The 25,078-nt window shown below is 40.6% G+C and overlaps 1 long non-coding RNA gene across 2 annotated transcripts in view; it reads right to left on the bottom strand.

Moving 5' to 3' along the window:
* Positions 1–25,078, bottom strand: part of LOC127375279 (uncharacterized) — a 135,517-nt gene that overhangs the window by 82,511 nt on the left and 27,928 nt on the right. The window contains exon 2 of one of the 2 annotated variants that reach the window (XR_007887345.1): positions 22,843–22,983. The exons of the other annotated variant lie outside the window; for it this stretch is intronic. This is a non-coding gene — a long non-coding RNA (uncharacterized LOC127375279). Of the gene's footprint in view, positions 1–22,842; positions 22,984–25,078 lie in introns of those variants that run through there. 2 annotated transcript variants of the gene reach the window in all.

Raw genomic sequence — 25,078 nt, forward strand, 5'->3', positions numbered from 1 at the left:
AGAAATTTTTCCCCCCCCTCTTCCAAAAACTCCTCCTTTTTGGGGGTTTTGTTGGTTTTTTTTAATTAAATTAAAAAAGTTTTTAATAAAAACTTTTTTTTTAAAAAAATATTAAAAAAAATTTTTTTATAAAAAAAAAAAAAAAAAAAAAAAAAAAAAAAAAAAAAAAAAAAAATGTGTGTGGCATGCCTGTTGTTTTGTTTCCGGTCTAGCTAGAGCCAGTGTGGTGTTGTAGTTTTCTAACGTAACTAGTTGTTGCAACAGCATGTGAAAGAAACTACAAAGTGTGCTAGGCCAAAAAGAACGTTATTAATTTGCGATAAAAAAAATAACGTCGTTAAAATGGGTTTGCGTTAACGCCGTTAATAACGCGTTTAACTGACAGCACTAATATATATATATATGTATCATATACTGTATCTCTGTAAGCTTGTCTAGACTGTTTCTGCCCTACCTTTCCGGCCTTCACTGATTTCCTAATCCTGCCTGCCTGTTGATGATTTTTTGCCTGACCCTTGCTTGGTTGACCTTCTCTGACTTATTTCCTGGTTTTGACCCATGAGATTGAATATTCTAAGAACTTTTATTCTACTCTGTTTCCGTCTCATGCTTTTGGGCTCACATCTGTTCTGTGCCTCAACCACTGTAGTTAAGCACATTGTGGGCTCCATAATTGGTCACTTTATTGCACTATATAATGATGATAACTCCAGGTGGACTGGGTCACTACTTTTGGTCCATGCATCTGACATCTCCCATATTGGTGTACCAAGAGCTGCATGTAGCAAGTGACTAGTGATTTGGTCCTTTCACATTTACCTTGCTGCTTTCAAAAATGTACAGTAACTCTGCAGTCTTGGCTATATTCAAGCCACCCCCCTTACAAAACCTATGATCTTGCTTCCACATGTGGCATCACATTTACAAATGGGATGAATGCTCCAGTTCTGCTGCAGGAGCAGTTTTTCTACCTCTCTGGTCGCTGAATGTAGTTTCCTGTAGTTGCCTGTAATCTGTCATTGTGGCTGTATCTGTCCTTGTAAAATTAAAATCTACATACAGCATGGTGATACATGCTGAGCTATGCCTGGCACTTACCCAATCATGGTGGCTGACTTTTAAGCATATGCACATCTAATTTTCTCCAGAAGCTATGCAGACAAAATGAAATTTCCATAAAATCTGTAAGGGGACATTTCCTCCCACCGCATTGATGTATTGAACCACTTATTGAGTTTGAAACACTTTTTAGGAGTGCTGAAAGGAAAGAATGCATGCTGACCATGAAAACACAGATGACATTACCAGTAGAGAGTAAGGGAGCAGCAGAGTGTAATGAAAGAGAAGATATATTTCTATATTGCAGGACCCTGAACCCCTCAGTGAAATCGAGCTATTTTCTCATTTAATACCCCTTCTGTTTTTCCATCAGGATGACAGCGTCATCATAACCTCGGCACATTCAATTTACGTCTCGTAACTTTTTGAACAGCGGTGGAGAAACACATTAACAAGAAACATTTAATTGAATCAAATCTAATTAAGCCTGTTTGCTTGGCAACGTGGTTAGAAGTCAATATTTGCTTGGCAGCTCTGCAAAGATGTCTCTATTTTCTTCCATTTGCCTCACGACAGAGCTGATGAAGTAATGGGAAGGTGAAAGAGCCGCCGTCAATGGGAGATGTGATGAGTGATGCTCTATCCTCTTAATCACGCTATTGGAGAGGGTAGTGGAATCTTAACTGTTTTCTCATTTTCGCCCTGAGCACTGCCGCCTACTCTCAACTTAAGCGACTCCTGACGCCTCTCCTCAGCCTAATGAGACAAGGGAGGATGAAGAGAGGGAGAGATGAGGGATGGACGGAGAGGTGAGGTTGGGTCGAGGCAGACAGAGACAGCGTCTGCAGCTTGACAATTAATAGACGGCCATTGTAGTCTCTTTAAAAAGGACTCCTACACGCTTGACTTGTGAGATCAGCTTCTCTCCACTGAGGCTTGGCTGTCATTAGAGCAGACCGGCAGCTGGCTACAAACACCAGCCGACACTGCTGGGAATTGTGATGCATTCTAAAGAATGAGTAAATACCATGGCAATTAAAAGGTACAAAACACAATATATATTCAAGTACCGACTCAGTGGCCAGATGCCAAGATGTCTGGCTTTCAATACTTTGTGTTCAAGACCAAAATTTTTACCTAATTGGAATCTTAACTGACTTATTAGATCTCACAAGGCAAATAAACTGCAAGGGCTTTTGAGGATAACCAACTGAACACTCTTTATGCAGGTTTCAACAGTTAAAGGTGTGTAACATTTAGGAGGATCTATTGACAGACATGGAATATAATAGTCATGTATGTTTTCATTAGTATATAATCACCTGAAAAATTAACTCATTATCACGGGAAAACGGAGGAAATAAAATGTATGAATACATGGCCCTTTAGGGCTTCCGTACCTTTAGATAATTTGTTGATATTTCATTTTAGTTGGAAACAGGAAGTGAATGAATACTTAAAGTTTAACAAATTTATTTGTAAATTTATAACTTTATTGTGTGCTTATTTCATGCTACGACATCACATCCTGCTTAGTCACTATCCTTTGGTCACTTCCTGTTTATCTTGACTGGCAGGAAAGGAGGGCAGGCATGTTTTGTATGCCCTGAACCACAATCTGTTCGCATTGACTCTGAAGTATCATAGAGGCAATGCCGTAAGTTGATGGATTTTACATTAGACATGTTAAAGTTCATATATTAGCAGTGATTTCATAAAACATTATATTTGATAAGTTAATTTAAAAACGTTTTTATTTACAATTATATACAAGCCAACAGCAATGTTACTAGCCATGATAACTGTATCTACAGTGCAGGACAGCAATGTGTATTCATATATACAGCTGTGTATGTTGTAATATTTAGTTAAAATATTTTTGTATTGCTTTTATTTGCAGTTTTCACCAGCATGTTAGTGAAGAAGTGTGACAGTAAATGGTCAAACTTACTACGACTCTGTCTTCATTGGCTACGGTTTAACTTGGTGTTTAGTCAAAGTTTCAACACCCTGCACGGAAACACTACAATCTTCTCAATGTTACACACTGGACCTTTAAGACAATTTAAGGCCTAAAATTCGGATTGCAGGACTTTAAACCTTGCGGACACTCTATAAAATGACCCAATCTGGGTCAAGTCAGTGGTGAACTATGGCAATAGGACAGGGACATGTGTCTACCCTTCACAGCATGCAAAAACCACAGCTATGGGGCCTTAAAGCCTAATGGTTGTAGTGCTAAGTACAATGTGCCACAGACGACATAGTAGTAACACTATCTATATAGCAGTGAGGGCAGAACATCACAGTGTGCTTCACAAACGAAATGAGGCAGCTGACTGAAATGCAGACATGAAGAACGAAACACCATAAATTATAAAGTAACTATATTGTAGCAATAAAACTGTAATCTGATTCACAACTAAAACTGCGTGTACGCACAACAACATAAATATGCATAAGTACTCTTTTCATCAAATTTGTAAAGCTGATTCTGTTTAATACATGTCAATCATTGTGAAACTGGATGCACATGCACAAGCCTAATTTCCATTCCCACAGATCTTTTACTTTAGTGAAAATAGCAATAAAACTTAATAAGCCTGTTTTGAAAATGTAAGAAGTAGAAAGTACACAAATTTGTAAAAAAAAAAAAAAAAAAGTAAAAAGCTGTCAGAAAATAAATTGTACTTTATTTCCCACCTCTGCTCACCACATAGATTTTATTTTTATTTAGATTTTTCCACTGCTGGTCAAAAGTCTATAAAATGTTATTAAGAAATATATATAATACATATGCACAGATCAGCCATAACATTCTGAGCACTGACTGGTGAAGTGAATAACACTGATTATCTGGTTATTATGGCACCTGTCAGTGGGTGGGGTATATCAGGCAGAAAGTGAACATTTTGTCCTCAAAGTTAATGTGTTAGAAGCAGGAAAAATGGGCAGCATGAGGATTTGAGCGACTTTGTCAAGGGCCACATTGTGATGGCTAGATGACTGGGTCAGAGGATCTCCAAAACTGTAGCTAACCACCAGGGTGCCCATGTGCTCATAATCTTCTGCACTGTTAGCCCGGATTTCATATCTAATCAAACAATCAAGTACAATGTAATCAATCAATTTAAGTTTGATTGCATTACTATCAAATGTAAGTATATTCTACTAATTAGAAGTAGAATATACTTATATTTTGTAGCAATATAATGTGTGAATAATCTTTAAGTTTAATGGGCTGGAATTCATAAGTTTTGGTCATGACGCCTCTTTATTTCCCATCACAACAGAATTTGAATCCTGATGATTAGTGCTGCATTCATTTGTGTTGGAATTTTCGGCATTACTGAGTTTGGAAGTAATTTTTTTCGACTTTGTGGGAAATAATGTGGGAACAACATGGATGCTACAAAACAGATGTGTCGTATTTTAATATTTTTGTGTATTTTTGAGTGTTAAAAAAGACATTGATAGCATACCAGTGGAGATTCACATTATCAAACGTGCTGAGACAGTTTGAAGCTTTATTTTGTCCCAGACTTGTTGCTGCATGAGTAACCTACATTCCCTAAAACCACAAAAATATTGACTTTTTATCAGGGTTTGTGCTATAGTCACTCTACATGGACAGCAATTAACTTAAATATTGTATTACACGTTACATCTAAGCAAAATGTATAGGTTATATTCATTTGAAGTTTGAAATAATTTTTCCGATTATCCTGGCAGCACTTGAATGCAGCATTTCCGTTACTTCTCCCGCATTTGTGTTCACCTGTTGTGCCCTGGTTAGTAGGGCTGGGTATTGTTAAGAACCTCATGATTAGATTCGATTTCGATTCTTTAGGTCACAATTCGATTTCGATTCGATATTGATTTAAATGCTTCAATATCGATTCAGTAATAAGTAGAATCACACAAATAATTCGAGTACCTGTTGATTTTTTAAAAATAATTATTTATTTTCATGCCCATATTAACAGCCATGCTATAACTCATAGCATCGTTGAGCAATAACACATCTGAAAATAAAGCATTAGCACAATAATACTAAAAACAGTACAAAAGTTTAAAAAAACCTGACAGTACTGTATTAACATTGAAGTAAAGTGCATGTAAACTTAAATTATATTTCTTCCCTCTTGGAAACTGTGATATAGCTCACATAACATTATTGAACAACAAACACATCAGAACCAAGTGACTTCATTTCTGGTTACATACTAGATGTGCACATTTAGATTTTTGTAGAAAATCAGTTGGTCCACATGTTCAGGCAAAAGTGCACTTCTCTGGGCTGTGACAATATCACCAGCTGTTGAGAAGATCCTCTCAGCTGGTACACTGGTTCCTGGGATACAGAAGTATCGTTTAGCTTGGCATGACAAAAGGGGGTATTCCCCCTCATGTTCCCTCTACCAGTTGAGTGGATTGATGAAGAGTGGCAGTGGTTTTACCTCTTTGTACCTCATCACCTCATCGAATGCCTTGTCATTTGTGGTTCTGGAAACTGCTACTGGAGTATATGTGTTCCCCAGGAGATCAGCCAGAGCACAAGAGTCCATTGCTTTCTTTGATGGGGGTTGAGGGTCATCAGCTGGCTCTGCCTGCTGCTCCAGCACCTCACCTGCTTTACTGTCTGCTGAATTTATTGGCCCACTCTGCTGGAAAAGTAAATGAATCACATTAGTAAAGAACAGCTTTATAATTTTATAGTTATACAGTTAATTTCAAATCCATTGTGGGGGTGTATAATAGAAGCAAAACTATTTAAAAAAAATGTGCCAGTGCTCAAATAATTCCAGACCTAACTAAATTCCATAAAACAACATAACACAAATATTCTGCGCACACAGTCTGCATCTTAATTCAATATACATTTGTACTTACAGAGCTTTTCTCAGTTGCCAATGCCTCAGTGATACCCTGACGACCATGGCAGAGAGGAGGATGCTGTCCAGGCTTCAGTCCATCTTGAACAATGTCTCTCACCCTCTCTGCGACACACTGGCCCAGCAGAGGAGCACCTTCAGCAGAAGACTCCTCTCACCCAGATGCACTACAGAGCGCCACAGGAAATCATTCCTGTCTGTGGTCATCAATCTCTACAACGCCTCCCTCAGAGAGTCAGACACCCCCTCTCTGTGATCTGACTCAAAACATAGACAATCATTCTTTTGCACTTTTTGCACATTAATACTGTACATTGATCTTGTATATATATATATATATATATATATATATATATATATATATATATATGTGCTGAATGTTGTGTGTATATGTTGTTTGTATAATATGTTGTTTGTATATCTGGAGTGTTGTAACGAAAATAATTTCCCCCTGGGATTATTAAAGTATTTCTGATTCTGATTCTGATAGCGATGAGATGTATGAAGATTTCCTCATGCTCATCATCAGACAGAAAAGGCAGGGCCTTGAAGCGTGGGTCCAGAGCTGAGGCTAAGGAGAGTTCGTCCTTCAGGCCCGTGGACCTAGAAATAAAATTAATTCACATTACAATAAATCTTTTTTTCCTCATGATCATGAAATTCTTATAATAAGGAGTAAATACCTTTTCTGGAGATCCTGGTGCACAGCAGACTTCATCTCCTTCACCATCACAGAGTCATTGGGGGCCGGTTGCATCTCCTCCAGAAGTCTTGCTCTCAGGGGTGCAATGACAGACAGAGTTGGGGTACCTTCCTAAGACATCACCATGGTAGCTTTCTTCAGTGGCTTCAGAGCCTGTGCAACATCCTCTGCTGCTGTTATGTCTGCCTCTGTAAGGGTGCACAGATCCTTTTCCTGTTTTCGTACTTCAGGGGCAAGTAGTGCAGCAGAGACAGCTGGTTGCTGCTCCAAAAATCTTTCCAGCATGTCTAAAGCGCTGTTCCAACACGTTGGTACATCAGTCACAAGTTTGTGCTGTGGGAGGTCCAGCAACTTCTGTTTCTTCTTGAGTGCATGACTGGCTAAAGTGCTTCGGTGAAAAAAAGTGGAGATGTGCCTCACTCTGCCAAGGAGCCGTGTGACTGCAGTGATTTTAAGAGCAGCCTGTGAAGCCAAATTGAGTATGTGGGCAAAGTAGCCAACATGCAATGACTCAATGAGCGGACAGCAAGTAGCATGGTGGCAGCATTGTCAGTGACAAGTGCCGGTACTTTGTCCGTTAATCCCCATTTATTTATTGCCTCCGTCAACACATTTGCTATATTGCTCCCTGTGTGGCTTTCGTGCAGGGCTCTGGTCTGCAGAACATTTGACACTAATGCCCACTCGTTAGAAATGAAATGAGAAGTGATAGTTACGTAGGGGTCAGTCGCTCTGGAAGTCCAACAGCGACTTCCGTCATGTGTTTGTGTGTTGGTATGGCGTATCGTGGTTTGAGTGTGGATACCATCTTCTTAAAACCCCCGTTTTACACAACACTGTGCGGTCGTAGGTCTTTACATATGAAGAAGGCCACAGACTCCGTTATCTTCAGTGCGCGGGCAGAGTTTGGCGGCAGTTTGCAAAGTAAGGATCTGTCGAGTTGGGTCTGTTTTGAATCCACAGGTTTAGCCGCGGGTTGCTGCAGAGCATCTTCATGGTGTTGGCTTAAGTGGTTGCGCAAATTAGTTGTGTTATTGCAGTATTTTAGTACCGCCTGGCACAGCTTACACACTACCTTACTGTTGTCTATTTCCTGTGTTCAGGGTTTACACTGGAATCCAAAATGACTCTAAACGTCTGTTTACAACCAACGTAGTTGGTTGTTTTAACCAGCTAAGATTATATGCTAATGTTCGTCACATTTTAGCTGCAGAGTAGAGAAACAACAACATTTTAACCAGTTGAAAAGACATTTTCTCTCTCTATAGTCCATAGATGTATCTGCAGTGGCTGTTTGTGAGCAGTAAAAACGTTGTTTTAACCAGTAATATGGATATTTCCACTTGCTAGAGACCCGTTAGCTCGGAAGCTAACGGAAATTGCAGTTTACAGCAGTTAAATATTTTCCACTGATATTTTTGTTTTTTGTTTTCCTACCTTGTACTTATGACCTAACTGACTTTTTTTTACCTTACCTTGTTTTTACCTCAAGTTAGACACATTTTAACCCCAGTGGCTGGTCGTTTGTAATGGAGAGAGTCTACAGATACAAAGTCTTAATAAACTAGTGTATTGTGTGTGTTGCAGGTCTTGGGAAACAATTTTTGGGTAGTGCAAGTATTGCCCTGTCATCTGTGAAAAGAGAGCACAGCTATTTAAACATTATAGGTTAAAACATGAGAGTTATGCAAGAACAGAACCATTTCCTTGTTTATATGTCTATGTACATTTAGGTCACTCAGAGGATACTCGGTCGAGTGTGGCTTGACGAGGCTGGCTGCTAACGCTAGCATCAGGTGTAGCTTCTCATCTGCCTCCATCATGTTTACAAAGCAGGTGTGGGCGGTATCCGACTCAAAGGTGGTATGTAGTCACCCTATGAAACGAGTCGTTACGTTTTTATTACTTTAGATTTCGCCTTTTTATGTACATATACTGTATACAGCTAAAGCCTACACGGAGGCTGACATCAGAAGGTGGATGTGACGTAGGAGGCGGAGGAAGCCGTGTTTACTAGTTGCTAACGGCTAACTTTATTGTGTTTTGTTAGTTTGAGAAGTTATATTTATTCTCCTTGTCTGTTTCTTTCTGTCAGGACGCAAGTGACAAGGACTTGTACAGTCAGATGCGAGTGGGAATCCTCTGCATTGACGAAAATCCTCAGCTCAACCCATCCAGAGTAGGCATCGTGTTGGAGGGGGTTGTGGTCATGGAGGAGCTGGCCAACCTACCACAGGCCTTCTGTGATCTTTTTGGACTGATTTATGCCTTGCACTTAGATTACCCTAAGTGCATGAAAAACACCTTCCAGTTCATTCAGCAGGTGATGCTCAACCTGGGCAGAGGTGAGCTTGCACCAAAAATCCAAACACTGAAAAATCAACTCTCTGTCTGAAACAGTGTTCTGAAATATACCACTGTTCCAGATATCAGTGCTTGGTGCTGTTGCACGTCTAAAATACCATGTTTACTGTTTTGCACTGTTTGTGATATGTTTTTAAGTATTTCCACTGTCTTTGTGTCTTTCTGATGATGATCAGATGATGGTGTTTGTACTGATCTAGCAGTTTGGTTCCATCCGTATTGCTAGGCATGTTTTATGGTTTTATCGTGGTTTTATTATTAGCAGGACTTAGGGTCCTTGTAATGCTCCCGCAATCCTGTCATAGTGGGAGCATGGAAGACACTGGCATTGTGCACATCAAAGCTACAGTTGTGGTTCCACTTTCCAATTCGTGCATGTAGAGAGCAGCATAAGTTAACAGAGAAGAGGCAGTCTTCTTTCCCTTCTAAAATACGTCATATACCACCAGGGTCAACCAAGAAAAAATAATACTGTTTCAAAATGTTAAGAGGCCAGATTCCTGTGCCCCAAGTTAAAATAAAACATGAAAAGAATGTTCTTTTGTGGTTTGCTTTTTATTTTCTTAACTTAGAATTTCTGGTTTAAACAGTTAAATGAAATAGAATTTAGTTTTTTACTCTTAAGATACTAGGTGGAGTAATTGGGTAAAGCAATTAGCATTACAAGTGATTTCAAGTGAAATCAACTTGGAGGTTAGTGCATTGGGCTGATTTAATTCAATTCAATTTCAATTCAATTTTATTTGTATAGCGCCAATTCATAACAGAAGTCATCTCAGGACACTTTTCAAATAGAGCAGGTCTAGACCGAGCTCTTTATAACATTTATTATTGTCATTTTTATTTGTACTGTGAAAACAAAATACCTATTAAAAGTACTTAATTGGGAATGTAGAAAACTTAGAAAACTCAGTTGGTGTCACTTAAAATTACAGGTAAAACAATAATTATTTTTTTTACGTAAAAAATGTCGTTTGTTTTAACATTAACATTAACATTTTTGATGTAATCTGTTTCAACCATTTAAATCAGATAAAATAACTTCAACTTCATTGTATTAGTGTATGTGGTGGTAGCTTTTCATCACCAACTCCCAAACCCTCCAGACTTGCCAGTTTGGGTTCATTGTACAGTTTATCAGTTGTTGTTATTGTTAGGCATTGAATATAATATAAAATAACCCCTAAATTGACTTGACTAATGACAATTTAGACTACACTGTAAAACCAAGTTCATATAATTCAAAAAATTGTTGAAACTGATTACATTAAGATTTTTAAGTAAAAATTATTTAATTACTTACTTATTTTTTATTTGCAGTGTGAAAACAAAATGCCTAGTAAAAAGTTATTAATCAGGAATGTTTCTGTAACTTACAAAACTAAGTCAGTGCCAGCGGCTTAAATAATAATAATTATATATAATAAAACCTAAAATAATTAGTATGAGTTACTTTTTTGTCAGATTAACTTATCAGGTTTTACACTGTAGTTATTCTTAATAGCTGCCATCAAGTCAGATTCCCATTGAAATCAATGAAAAGAGGTGGTGGAAACACTTACCATACATACATACCACAAAATTATTACTTACTGTATGTAAATAACTGTATAATAGTTATATTTTTTATTCTAAATTAAAATATTTATTATGTTGCATGAAGGGGCTACAGGTTACATTTTGTGCCACCCTGCAGACTACACACTCCTCACCCATCAGATTGATGACATCACCTTGGGGCTGGGGTATGTTAATTTATAATTTTTTTTAACATCCAGTACCACAAGCTACCTCCCAGCTTGCAGAGGAAGCAGCAAAGATAGGCAGGCTAAAGCAGCTTAAATAAGGCGCCCTTAATGACATTTGCTAATAGGAAGCAGAGGGTGGGAAGGAGGGAATCAGATGAGCCATCAGCTGATGTGTGTTTACAATTAGCTGTGATCAGCTGATGTAGCTGGAATTGAGCTGAGCTTGACTTTGTGGCCTGCCTGAACTAACGCTGTGCTTAATTTCTCAGACACAAATAAACATACGTAATGGAGATAAACTTCAAATACATGTTACACTCTAAAAAGTAATTTTAAAAAAAGTCAGTTAAGTGGTTGCATTGGACTTTGAGTTGCATTGACAGGGCTTTATTAAGTAGACTGGACACTGTAACATCACTTAACATGAACCCAACAAAATCATGTTAAGTTAAAAAACAACTACAGGAAACTTTAAGCAACATATGATTACGTTTGATCAACTTAATTTTTTTAGTAAAATATACCTAATCACATATCTGAATTAACACCATTAAACTGATTCCAGGCTACAACCTCTGGTAAATAAATTAGGCTGCATCAATTTCTCTAAAAGTTTAGTCTTAGTTTAAGTTCTGAATAACATCCAGTATTGCATTTGTGTTGATTTGTAGAGTTTAAACATTGTGTTGGAAAAATATATATTAATCTACAACTTCTATTGTCTGTTGTAATAGTTAAGACGTGTATTTTGTGAATTATATGTTTATACAAATTATACTACTACTACTACTACTACTACTACCTCTGATGCAAAACCTGATGAGTTAGTTCAACTCAAACTGTTTGCGGAAACAGGTTGGCTTAAATCATTTAAGTTTATTCACTTAAGTAATTTAAGCACCAAAGATATTTGATCTGAGTAGAATTAACTCAAGTATTTGCTTTTGAGGAAACTAGGGTAAATTAAGTTAACTGCACCTATTCCATTCAGTTAATTGAAGCTAAACTCAAATGCAGCATTTCTCCAAACGTATTAAAAATGTCTTAACAGAATTTATATGAATAAAGTAACTTAAATGCATCTTCTTTAAACAAATGTTGAATGTCAAGTTGAATTTACTCAGTTTTCTTCTACTAAAGAAAATTATTACATTACTGGTCAACCAGTGACATACGATAAAAACAATTTATAATTCATTCATTTTCAAAATATTTGCCAATTGATTGATACTATTTGCAATACCAAGAACCATAGAACACACATTACACTCAAAACAATGCACCAAATGGCCATTACTGACTCAAGTAGCTGCACACTCTGCCCCCCTAATACCTCAACAATAATAACACTACGCATATACACACACACCTACCCACCAACAACTACTTTTTTATTTTTCTCCTCTTTATTAAACATACAATACTGCTGATATTCTGTTACTATCATTATCATTACTAATTTCAATACAGTTGGTTTGATTATAGAGGCTGTGTTCACTTTGTATTCTCGTAATTACTTATGTCTTTACGTCACCATTCCCTGATATTTCCAACAATGTTGTGGTTGTTTTTGTTTGATTTTTTTTATTTAAATTACTGATTGATTGTTTGGTCAATTGACTGGAAAATTGTTAAATAATTGGTTAATTGGCTGATTAATTGATAAATCAGAATCAGAATCAGAAATACTTTAATAATCCCAGGGGGAAATTACTTTTGTTACAACTCCAAATCTACATACAACATATATACATACAACATATAATATTATTAAGAACATATATATATATATACACACAAGGTAAACTGTAAAATGTACAGTTTTGAAAATGTGCAAGAAAGAAGAAAGTGCAAAAGAATGATTGTCTATGTTTTGAGTCAGAATTACAGAGGGGGGGTGTCTGACTCTCTGAGGGAGGCGTTGTAGAGATTGATGACCACAGGCAGGAATGATTTCCTGTGGCGCTCTGTAGTGCATCTGGGTGAGAGGAGTCTTCTGCTGAAGGTGCTCCTCTGCTGGGCCAGTGTGTCGCAGAGAGGGTGTGCGAAATTGTCCAAGATGGACTGAAGCCTGGACAACATCCTCCTCTCTGCCAAGGTTGTCAGAGGGTCCAGCTCCTCCCCTACGACATCACCGGCCCTCCTGATCAGTTTGTTTAGTCTGTTGTTATCTGCGACCCTCAGCCCACTGCCCCAGCATGTGACAGCAAAGAAGATCGCACTGGCCACAACAGACTCATAGAACATCCTCAGCATCGTCCGGCAGATGTTAAAGGACCTCAGCCTCCTTAGGAAAAAGAGTCGGCTTTGGCCCTTCTTGTAGACCGCCTCTGTGTTTCTGGTCCAGTCCAACTTATTATTAAAGTAAACCCCCAGGTACTTATACTCCTCCACAGTGTCCACAGGGACCCCCTGAATGGAAACAGGGGTCACTGGTGTTTTTGCCCTCCTCAGATCCACTATGAGCTCCTTTGTCTTTGTCACATTGAGCTGCAGATGATTCAGCTCACTCCAAGTGACAAAGTTGCCCACCACAGTCCTATATTCACTGTCATCACCCTTTTCAATGCAGCCAACTATTGCTAAGTCATCAGGAAACTTCTGAAGGTGGCAGGACTGGGTGGCTCGGTGGCTCGCTGGCTTGTCCAGATGAGTGTAGACTCTGTTCAGCATGTAGATGATGCCGTCCTCAACTCCCAGGCAAGGCTGGTAGGCGAACTGTAGTGGATCAGTGAAGGGCCTGACCATAGACCTTAGCTGCTCCAGGACAAGCCTCTCCAGGGTCTTCATGATGTCTGTAGTCCTGAGGGCCGCTGGGACACGGCGTCTTTGGCACAGGAACGAGGCAGGACGTCTTCCACAGCACAGGGACCCTCTGGAGGTGCAGGCTCAGGCTGAAGACTTGACTGAGTACTCCACACAGCTGGGGGGCACAGGCTTTAAGCACCCTGGGAAATACACCGTCGGGGCCTGCACCTATGCCCTCCCACAACACCACCAACTTAGTGTTTTTTTTATTTTTATTTTCGTTTAGTTGGTTGGTTAGTTAAATGGACTGTACTTATATATCACGTTTCTAGTCGTTCGACCACTCACTACGCTGTACACTACATGCCACACTCACCCCATTCACACACATTTATACACTGATGGCAGTGGCTGCCATGCAAGGTGCCACTTTTTCTCCACCACTACCAATTTGGGTTTCAACTCCATTAGCACATTTTTGAAATTTTGTATGTATGTATTCATTTATGTATTTATTCACCCTTGTTCTTGCCTGCACTGCTATTGGGTTTTACTGTGCTCACTGACCTCAGGTTCTTAAGATCAGAATTATTTCTCATGCAGCTTCCCATATGTATACACGTACAACAAATATATTATAGCATGGGGCAGGGAAACGGAGGGGAGAGGGAAGAAAAGGTAAATGGTAATGGCAAATGGACATGTACTTGTATAGCACCTTTCTGGTCTTCCGACCACTCAAAGCGTGCATGCCACATTCACCCTTTCACACACATTCACACACCAATGATGCAGCATCATGAGCAATTTGGAGTTCAATATCTTACTCAAGGATACTTCGACATGTGACGGAGAGGAGCTGGGGATCAAAACAAAAACCTTCCGACAAAGTGGCCGACCTGCTCTACTTCTGAGCCACAGCCGCCTAAAGGATAAGGCGAAGACCAGAAAGAAAAAAAAAAGAAAGAAAGAAAAAGGGGGAACAGGCTCTCTCCCATCTAGAGAGTGGATAATGTGGAGACATATTTGGTCATGAGTTTAGCATTCCTACATCAAACTGTTCATTATTTGGTCCTATTTTCCAAATGTTACACAATGAATCCTCTGAACTGAACATCTTATATATACTGTTTGTTGGATAATGCAGCTGAAACGACTGATGGAGTTGTAATATAATGGGATATGAATACCAGGAAATTGACATTTAAATATTTCTACTGATACTGGTAATTTCCTTGTTATTGTGTTACTTTCACTGAGCTTTTTCCACATTGCTAAATTCACAAAAACATATATGAATAAAAAGTGAGCCGCTGAGAGCAAGCTCATTCCTCCTTCCCCTTGCCTCTGCTTTTGTCTTTTCCCTGACACTTAATAACACATTATGTGCTAAAGCTTTTCTGCCGTTTCTCCCTCCGTCTCTCTTACTTGTCCTCTATCTCTGGGGAAACAGCAGAAAACTGAACAAAAGTCTTTCCTTCAGCTGTGCCGCTGCCACACTCCATGCTGCCACACTTTCTTAGCACAGGAAAACAAAGAGCCAATGCATTTTGAAAGTGTCCGTCAATGAAAACAGTTTTAAATTGCCTGTGTCTTTCTGAGCGTGCGTGTGTGTGTCTGTGTGGATCTGCCAGTCTGCCTCCAAGCGTGATTGCATGGGTGGGTACGTGCAGATGGAAAGAAAATTAACAGAGAAATGGGTTTATTTGTGGGTGCAGCAAAAAGCCCATATTATTCAAAGATGCAGACACAGAAGGCTGATATATGAGGGGAGGTTTTCAGATGAGTTCTCTTATGTGAAGATTTCTGGACCCTTAATCAAAAGCTCCTTTTGTAAATGTCTGACTCACATGTTAGGATTCGAAACGCCTTCAACTTGTAATAAATGTCAATGTTACAAATTGTGCAGAGTGACCACAAACTGATGCTGAGTGACATTGCAGTTTTTAGACCGCTAATGTAATGCCACATAGCTGGAAAAATGACTTCCTCTTTTTCTAAACAGTTTGTCACTATGGGCCTCTCTCATATCTCTATTTTGGGTCTCCTCTTTCCTCCATCCTCCTGCCTATGACCCGGAAATCAATCTAAGCACACCATCTTGAAGGATATCTCAATTCCTAAAGTGCATCTGGAGGAGAGAGGAGGCTCGGCAGAGGAGCTAATAGCGACATGACATAACCCGCCCCTGAAGTTGATCAAAGAGCCACAGTGTGTCCGAGAAGTGTCTCTCCGCTCTGCTCCATCAGATTACGATTACTGATCTATTTTTGACGGAAGCTGCGACCCATTTGCGTCTAGCAGCATGGAGCAGATCACGCTGGCAGGAAGTCAGACACAGAACTGAAGACCGAGAATCCGGTCAAACCACTTCACAAACGCAATGTCATAAAGGTATGTCACAAAGCTGGAATATACAAACCATGTACCACATAAAGCAGCCTGCCTTTTTTCATTTACATAACATTGCAAAAATCAGACACATCCTGTCACAGATGGATGCAGAAAAACTAGTCCACGCATTTGTTACTTCTAAGCTGGAGAACTGCAACGCCTTATCAGGTTGCCCCAATAAGTCCATTAAGACGCTCCAATTAATTCAGAAAGCTGCAGCACGAGTACTGACAGGAACTAGAAAAAGAGATCACATCTCTCCTGTACTAGCTTCTCTGCACTGGCTCCCTGTAAAATGTAGAATAGAATTTAAAATCCTCCTCCTCACCTACAAAGGTCTTCATGGCCAGGCCCCATGCATGTTACTTACTTCACTTCTTCCCCGGAGTTCTTGTGCTTTCTCGTCTTGCAGGTTCTCATGGATCCTGGTGGTGCAATTGGTCAAGGCAGACGGCTACCCACCTAGAGCCGGGGTCTGTCTGAAGTTTTTCCTTGCCGCCGTCTCCAAGTGCTTGCTCATGGTGGGAACTCTTGGGTCTCTGTAAATGTTATAAGGAGTTCGGTCTAGTCCTGCTCTATTTAAAAAGTGTCCTGAAATAACTTCTGTTATGAATTGACGCTATACAAATAAAATTGAAAAATGTAATTACTAAATGTATACATGTACTGTATTGATAAGTATTAGTTATTTAGGATGATCAAATCTGTGGTCAAACGTTCTGCCTTTCACCGTGTTTAGCACTTTATAAAGGCACTGTTCTAATTGCATTCCTTAATAACATTTCACTTTGATACAGGAAGTCAGTTTGGTAACTGCAGAAAAAAACCTCCTCAAATACCAACACACACATAGCGGACGAAGAATTGAGAGTGTGATGAATCTGTGTTTAATTTGGCATATATGTGAATCACAGACCAGCATTTATTTTAGTGAAAATAATTCATTTTTGAAATGCTTCGCCTCTCATTCCCATGGTCTTCTCCCACTTACAACGGAGGCTGATGAAAGTTGAGGCAACAAAATCATCAAAAAGTTTATCTTACGGATTATATTGATGCCAAATTGACAAGAACACTGTGGAGCCCTTTTGCTTGTGTTTCAAGAGTTATGGTTTTTTTGCAGACACTTAAGGAATCTATCTATAATCTATCTATCTATAAAGCAAGGAATCTGTCTGTGTGTGTGTGTGTGTGTGTGGCTCAAATATCTCTGCAGATCAGGAGTTTCAACATGGCTGCTGCGTGGTTTAAGGGTGTGCAACGTCGGCTTTGTTTGGACTACAAAGATACAGTTAATAAATTATTTCATAAATTATTTAGAATTCCGCTAGCATTACCATAGCCACCATAGCCACGTGCGCACCAGAGCCAATCACTGCAGAGCCCTAATGTGTAGTGATTGAGATCCTGACCCACCAAACATCCTGGAAAGTGACGAAGTTACGTTTTTCACTCTAAATGACATAATTCTACATAATCACCAGCAGTAAACTGGACGCTGTCTGACTCCCTCACTTGCAAGACGGAGAATGTTTTCCGGTGGAAAGTAAACTGATGTCTCGGTCCAGAGGGCTGGCGGTCGCAGTGATTTTTGATCACAAACACTCCGTGAGTTTTTCACCAGTGACAGACGCTGTTTTTCAGGCAGAAATGTAACGGAAGAGTCGGTAGGACAGTCGGGAGGACAGACGCTTCTCCACGTACAGCTGTGGTATTTTTTTCCTCATGTAAGTTGCCAAAGACAGTTACAGTTACTATGTTACTGTTGTTTGGTCCTGTAACGTGGCTTTGTGGGACATTTCTCTTTATTAAGTTGAGTGAGAGACCTGTGCAGTTATCAGACTGTCTGACCGACACGCCCTCGCTCCGCACCGTCGGCTTATGCGTTCACACTATTTTGGTAGTTTCAAAACAATTTTTTGATGTAGAAATCTCTCTCTCTCTCTCTCTCTCTCATATGTCCTGCCCAGTTCATTTACTAGGTTATGCTACAAGTTAGTCTGTTTATGCTGCCAGGTTTCATCTTATTTCAGATGTAGTTCACTTTCTTCTTTCAGAATTTATATGCGCTGACCATGAGGTGTGGTACTTACACATTAGTGGAATGGGGTTCATCTCCCTACAGTGTCCTTGCTAGAAGACAAATTATATGACAACACAATAGTTATCAATCTACACATTTCACAACAAACCTAAATGTCCCTGACGTCCCACCTTCAAACACAACCTCATTTGGCCATCCATGAAAAAGCTACTTAACCTCCCATTTTCTATAGCATTACATACTTCCTACGGGCACTGCACTAGTTGTTAGAATGTCAAATTTCTTAAAGGGAGTTTGGCTTACTATTTTCTGAAAGTACACAATAAAAAAACAATAATGCAGTAAATTTTACTCTATAGTGAAAGAGCAGCTTTCAGAAGTGTTGAGCTGGGAAAACACATGGCGCAGCCAATATGTACATCTATGGGTCATACTTCTGCAACCTTAGCAACACGAACACAGAGAGAGTAGAACCGCTTTCACAGAAGCCATTTTGACATGAAATAGTGAATACAGGTGATACCAATGATACTAATTATCAGGGACAGCTGGTATATATGGGCTAACAGGGCTAAGCCCTCCCTATATTTTAAAGTAAAGATGAAAAACTATTATTAAAAACCTTAGAACATATTGTTTGGAATTTTGGTGGAACTTAGAGCAGCAACAGCACCAAAAAGTGAAAGAAAAAACCCAGGATGTATGATATGTCTTGTGTTTTTCCTGTGAATCGGCTTAATTTTTACAGTCGAAGCACAGTAGCGTGAGCTTCCATTCACCTTTGATTGACAGGTTCCATGACGCCCCCTTCATATGCTGCCCATCTGGGCTAAATTCATTCAGCCCAAAGGACAGTGACCTTCGACCAATCACAGCGCAGTAGCTACAGTACAGTGAGGCTAGTTCGTAGTAGAACGTGGAGAGAGGGAAGTGAGCAACTGTGATAATGGCGGGCGTTAGCATGAACATGAACGAGGTGGATTATTTACTTTTTAATCAATTTTCTTTAAAGTCTTTGGAGGAAAAACTGGAAGTACAGAGATTGGGGACACATCATCCAAACGATGTCCAAATAACACAAAAGGACAAACGACGAGTTGTGACGTTCACGAACGAACCAATTTATTTATTTATTTATTTATTTATTTTTTTAAATCGTGGTCACGCACTCAGCATGCGCACACATGCTCCTCCTTTGCTACTCCACTGAGACAGAGAGCATGTGTCACAGGTTTCTTTACTCTCTGGTTAAACAAGTAGGCAGAGTCAGAAGTTCAATAAGGTAGTTTATTAACACAGGCAGTTTTGGTAAAAAACAAAGATGGGGGTGGTGAAAAGGCAGTCTTTTAAAAGAGTCTTTACCAGGGGATGAAGAGGCACAGTCTTTTAAAAGAGTCTTTACCAGGGGTCCAAAAGCTGTCCAGCCAGTCCTTACTTCTCCTTGACTGCAGGTAGGGGGGGTGGAGTTCAGCCAGCATGTCCCTTGCTGCTCCTGTTTCTTCTCTTGTTGTATCTGTTGGATTTCCCCGGCCACCATCCTGCTCCACTTCCTCCTTTTTATCTAATTGGGAAGGTGATTAGTACTTGCAGGTGTGCCAGGTTGCTGCAAGGGGAGGTCCTTCAACCACACAGGAGAGAGAGACTTCAACACAGTAATTCAAACACACACAATTAAGAATAAATTAATTTAATGCAAAGCACAAAAAAGGTCTTTCCTGGTGACTTTGTGACACTCCACCCAACTTAATCCGTTGTCGTCCCGACAGCTGGCTTCTACTCACCGTACCTGGCAGGCTTAACCCCCAGATTTGCCCGTGTTGACCTGCGAGGTGGACTGTTTCTTGCCTGTTCACCTTGTGGTTCTGGCTGTACTGCAGCTTCCTGCATACAGTATGTACTGCCCCGGGCCCTTGCTCTTGTGGATCTGTTGACTGTAGCGGTCCCACTGGTTGGCCCTGTGCAGGTCCTTGAACTGGTATCCACTGGGGCCTAAGAGGAAGCATTAAAGGGAACTCCCTCACCATTGTTGGGTCCTGTAGCTGTTCTGCTTCCGGGGGGGTTTCTGCTGGGGGGTACAAGCAAGGTCTCAGGTTATTACGATGGATAGTTCTCTCAGGTCCCTCACGACCCTCTGGCCGAACTCCATATACAGGGCTGTCAGGGGAGAGTGCTGCAACAACAACAAAGAGCTCCTGAATCCATCAGGGAGTCAACTTTCTTTGAGCCTTCCAGCGGAAGTTTCTAATTAAGACTCGCTCACCAGGTAGGAGTGGTTTATTTGAGGATTTTCGTCGGATTTAGGTTCATTAGCACGAGACGCTCTGGTTAAGTTAATATGACCTTCTGACTGCTTCTGACAATGGACTTGTCTCTGCTTGTATTATTAGATCTTGTGCTGCATTTGCCATTGCCATGTATTTTTAGCTTGGATCAATTGGCATTAAAGGAACTGCCCTAACCTGGTTTAAGTCATACTTATCGATCGTTCTCGTTTGTACATGTTAACGATGAATCCTCCATAAATACTAAGTTAGTCTGGTTCCAGGTTTGTCTTGGACCAATACTATTTACTTTATATATGCTCCCTTTAGGCACATTATTAGGAATCACTCCATTAACTTTCACTGTTATGCGATGATCGCGTTATTTATATCAACCCATGAAATTAATCATTATCTATTACAAACATGTCTTAGGACATAAATCCTGGATGACCTGAATTTTCTGATGTTAAACTCAGAAAAACCGAATCTTGTTCTTGGCCCCAAAACCTTAGAGACTCATTGTCTAAGATATGTACTCTGATGGCATTAACTTGGCCTCTAGCACCACTGTGGAATCTTGGGTATCTTTGATGGATTTGTCATTTAACTCCCATAAGCAGACCTCTAGGACTGCCTTCTTTCATTACGTAATATTAAAAATTAGACACATACTATCCAGACGATGCAGAAAACTACATGCATTTGTTACTTAGGCTGGATACTGCAACTCTTTTTATGGTTGCCCATAAGTCCATTAAAACGTCCAATTAATTAAAAAGCTCAGCACTCGCGGAACTGAAAAAGACACACCTCCTGCTATCATGGCTCCCTATAAATGTAGATTGATTAAATCCTCCTCCTCCCTATAAAGCTCTTTGGGGCCCTATTTAAGGCTCTGTACCCTATTACCCACTAGAACCACGTTCTGAATGCTGGGCTACGTGGTTCCTATAGTCTCTAAAGTAGAACAGGGCCTAGCTCCCCTGTTGAACCTTTAAGGCCTTCTGTCTCAGGTTGTAGCGCTGTTGGTCCCGTAGTCTGTCTCTGTTCGGTGCATGTTCTGCAACAGTTCTCATGGATGCCCAGAGGAGCCTCCCCGGCTCTCCTTTTTGTGTCCTTCTTTTTTTCCCCTCTCTCTCTCTTTCTCCAGCTATTGTCCTAGGTGACCCTGTACCCATTTTTCCTCCTTGGTTGGATAAATTAAAGGGTTTGTAAATCCTGATGTGGCTTCTGCTCTGAATTGGCGCTAAAAATTTATTAAGGCCTTCTGGCTCTAGTTTTTTTTCCATCAGTCTACATGCCCAGGACAGGGGGCCCCGTGGCGAGTGGCTCCCATCACTACATCCACAGGGAGACGGGCATGCCTGCCAAACATGACAAACATGACAAAGAAAGGTGAAAGTCCAGTGGATTCATTCACAAAGTTGTTATACGCATGTACCAACTCTGGTAATTTCTGGGGCCACAGTGCATGGTCCTCCCCCTCTAAGGAACTCAACATTTTTAACAAAGTCTGGTTAAATCTCTCAACAGAGCCATTTCCTTGGGGATGTGGTTGTTCGGCTCTTACGGGCTCCATACATTTGGCACAGTTCTGCCATTAATGAGGACTCGAATGCAGCCCCACAGTCTGAGTGTATCCTCTCTGGACAGCCAAAAGGTTGGATGACATGCTGCCAGAGCATCTTAGCTGTTGTGGCAGTCTGGTCTTTGGTTGGAATTGCCCATGCAAACCTGGAGAAGACATCTGTAGCAACGAAAAAAAAAACATCTCCTTGTCGGCCCAGGGACAAGTAGTCTATTGCTACCATCTCCAGAGGGTAGGAAGTGACAACAGATTTTAGTGGGGCCCTTACCTCTGGCAGTGGTCACTGTGACCGGCAGTACCCACATTCTGTTGACCACCGATGGACATCCTCCCCTTGTCCAGGCCAGTAGAAACGCCGCTTTAAGAGGGACAGGGTTTTAGCCCCTGCCATATGGCCAGCCGCCTCATGGTACTCCTTCCACACCAGCCTCCTCCATCCTGGGGGCACCACGATCTGTGTAAACAGTTCATTTGATCCACCCTCCTCCCCAAGCTTCAAGAGAAGGCCATCTTTTACCCTTAACTGGGCCCAACATTTGTTGTAAGGTGTCAACAACCTCCTGCTAAGCCCCTTGATGTGCCCTAGGGGTTTACCTTGTTGCACCATGGCTATAACCTGCTTCAGTGTGGAGTCTTCCTGCTGGCGGCCTGTCCATTCCTGAGGTCCATCTGCTTCATCCTCCTCTGCTCCCACCGCCATTGTATGGGGTTGTGCCTTTTGGGGTCTCCGTGACAGGGCATCTGCATTGCTGTTTTCCTTTCCTGGGCGATATTTTACAACAAAGTCATAGTTAGCCAGCTGTGCTGCCCACCTTTGCTCAGCAGCGCCCAGATTTGCAGTATTCAAATGGACTAAGGGGTTGTTATCTGTAAAAACTGTTATCTGTTCCCCCCACAGGTAATCATTCCGCTCATTGGGGCTCAGAGTTCGGCTGGCATATGCTATAACCCTCTCCTTCTCCCCCTGAGAGAGTACTGCACCTAGTCCTTTGAAGCTGGCATCAGTGTACAACCTAAATGGCAACTTCAATTCAATTCAATTCAATTCAATTTTATTTGTATAGCGCCAATTCATAACAGAAGTTATCTCAGGACACTTTTCAAACAGAGCAGGTCTAGACCGAACTCTTTAAAACATTAATTACAGAGACCCAACAGTACCACCATGAGCAAGCACTTGGCGACAAGGGCAAGGAAAAAGTGCCTGTTAAAAGGCAGAAACCTAGGACAGATCCTCCGGCTCTAGGTGGGGGGTCGTCTGTCTCAACCAGTTGGGGTGAGAGAGAGAGCGAGAGACAGACAGACAGGTGCACAGCAACAACAGTATTGGCAATGGCAATCTAGCAGGACCATGGCAGGAGGCTCCACCAGGATCGACAAGAACCTGCGAGACGAGAAAGCACAAGAACTCCGGGGAAGAAGTGAAGTTAGTAACATGCATTAATGGGACATGAATGAGTGCAGAAAGAGAGAGGAAGGGAGGAGCTCAGTGCACCATGGGAAATCCCCCGATAGTCTAGGCCTATAGCAGCATAACTAAGCGATGGTTCAGGACTCACCTGATCCAGCCCTAACAATAAGCTCTATCAAAGAGGAATGTCTTAAGCCTACTCTTGAATGTGGTGAGGGTGTCTGCCTCCCGAACCACAACTGGAAGCGTGTTCCACAGGAGAGGAGCTTGGTAACTGAAGGCTCTGGCTCCTGTTCTACTTTTAGAGACTATAGGAACCACAAGTAGCCCAGCATTCAGAGAACGTAGTGTTCTAGAGGTGTAATAGGGTACTATGAGCTCTTTAAGATATGAAGGGGCCTGACCATGAAGAGCTTTATAGGTGAGGAGGAGGATTTTAAATTCTATTCCACATTTTACAGGGAGCCAATGCAGAGAAGCTAGTACAGGAGAGATGTGATCTCTTTTTCTAGTTCCTGTCAGTACTCGTGCTGCAGCGTTCTGAATTAATTGGAGCGTTTTAATGGACTTATTGGGGCAACCTGATAATAAAGAGTTGCAGTAATCCAGCCTTGAAGTAACAAATGCATGGATTAGTTTTTCTGCATCTGTCTGTGATAGTATGTGCCTAATTTTTGTAATATTACGTAAATGAAAGAAGGCAGTCCTGGAGGTCTGCTTTATGTGGGAGTTAAATGACAAATCATGATCAAAGATAACTCCAAGATTCCTGACAGTGGTGCCAGAGGCCAAGTTAATGCCATCTAGAGTAACTATATCTTTAGACAGTGAGTCTCTAAGGTTTTTGGGGCCAAGAACAAGAATTTCGTTTAACATCAGAAAATTGCAGGTCATCCAGGATTTTATGTCCTTAAGACATGTTTGTAATTTAGATAATTGATTAATTTCATTGGGCTTCATTGATAGATATAACTGCGTATCATCTGCATAACAGTGAAAGTTAATGGAGTGATTCCTAATAATGTTGCCTAAAGGCAGCATATATAAAGTAAATAGTATTGGTCCAAGTACAGAACCTTGTGGAACTCCATGACTAACTGTGGTATTTATTGAAGATTCATCGTTAACATGTACAAACTGCGAGCGATCTGATAAATATGACTTAAACCAGCTTAGTGCGGTTCCTTTAATGCCAATTTGATGCTCAAGTCTCTGTAAAAGAATATTATGGTCAATGGTGTCAAATGCAGCACTAAGATCTAATAATACAAGTACAGAGACAAATCCATTGTCAGAAGCAATCAGAAGGTCATTATTAACTTTAACCAGAGCTGTCTCTGTGCTATGATGAACTCTAAATCCTGACTGAAAATCCTCAAATAAACTATTGTTATGTAGAAAGTCACACAACTCTTTGGCGACTACTTTCTCCAGAATCTTAGAGAGGAAGGGGGAGGTTAGAAATCTGTCTATAGTTGGCTAAAACCCCTGGGTCAAGAGTGGACTTTTTAAGAAGGGGTTTAATTACAGCTACTTTAAAGGACTGTGGTACATATCCTGATAATAAAGAAAGATTAATCATATCCAGTAAAGAAGTGCCAATTAAGGGAACAACTTCTTCAAGCAGCCTAGTTGGGATCGGGTCTAATAGACAGGTTGATGGCTTTGATGAAGAAATGATTGAAGTTAACTGATGAAGATCGATAGCAGAAAAACAGTCTAAATATATATCTAAGTTTACATTAACAGAAGTCCCTGAACTTGGAGAGCCACTGATAACTGTTGATGGCAGTTGGTGATTATTTTTTTCTCTTAATAGTAATAATTTTATTATAGAAGAAGCTCATGAAGTCATTGCTA

This window comes from Dicentrarchus labrax, unplaced genomic scaffold (genome assembly GCF_905237075.1).
Source record: "Dicentrarchus labrax unplaced genomic scaffold, dlabrax2021, whole genome shotgun sequence".
NCBI classification, from domain to species: domain Eukaryota; kingdom Metazoa; phylum Chordata; class Actinopteri; family Moronidae; genus Dicentrarchus; species Dicentrarchus labrax.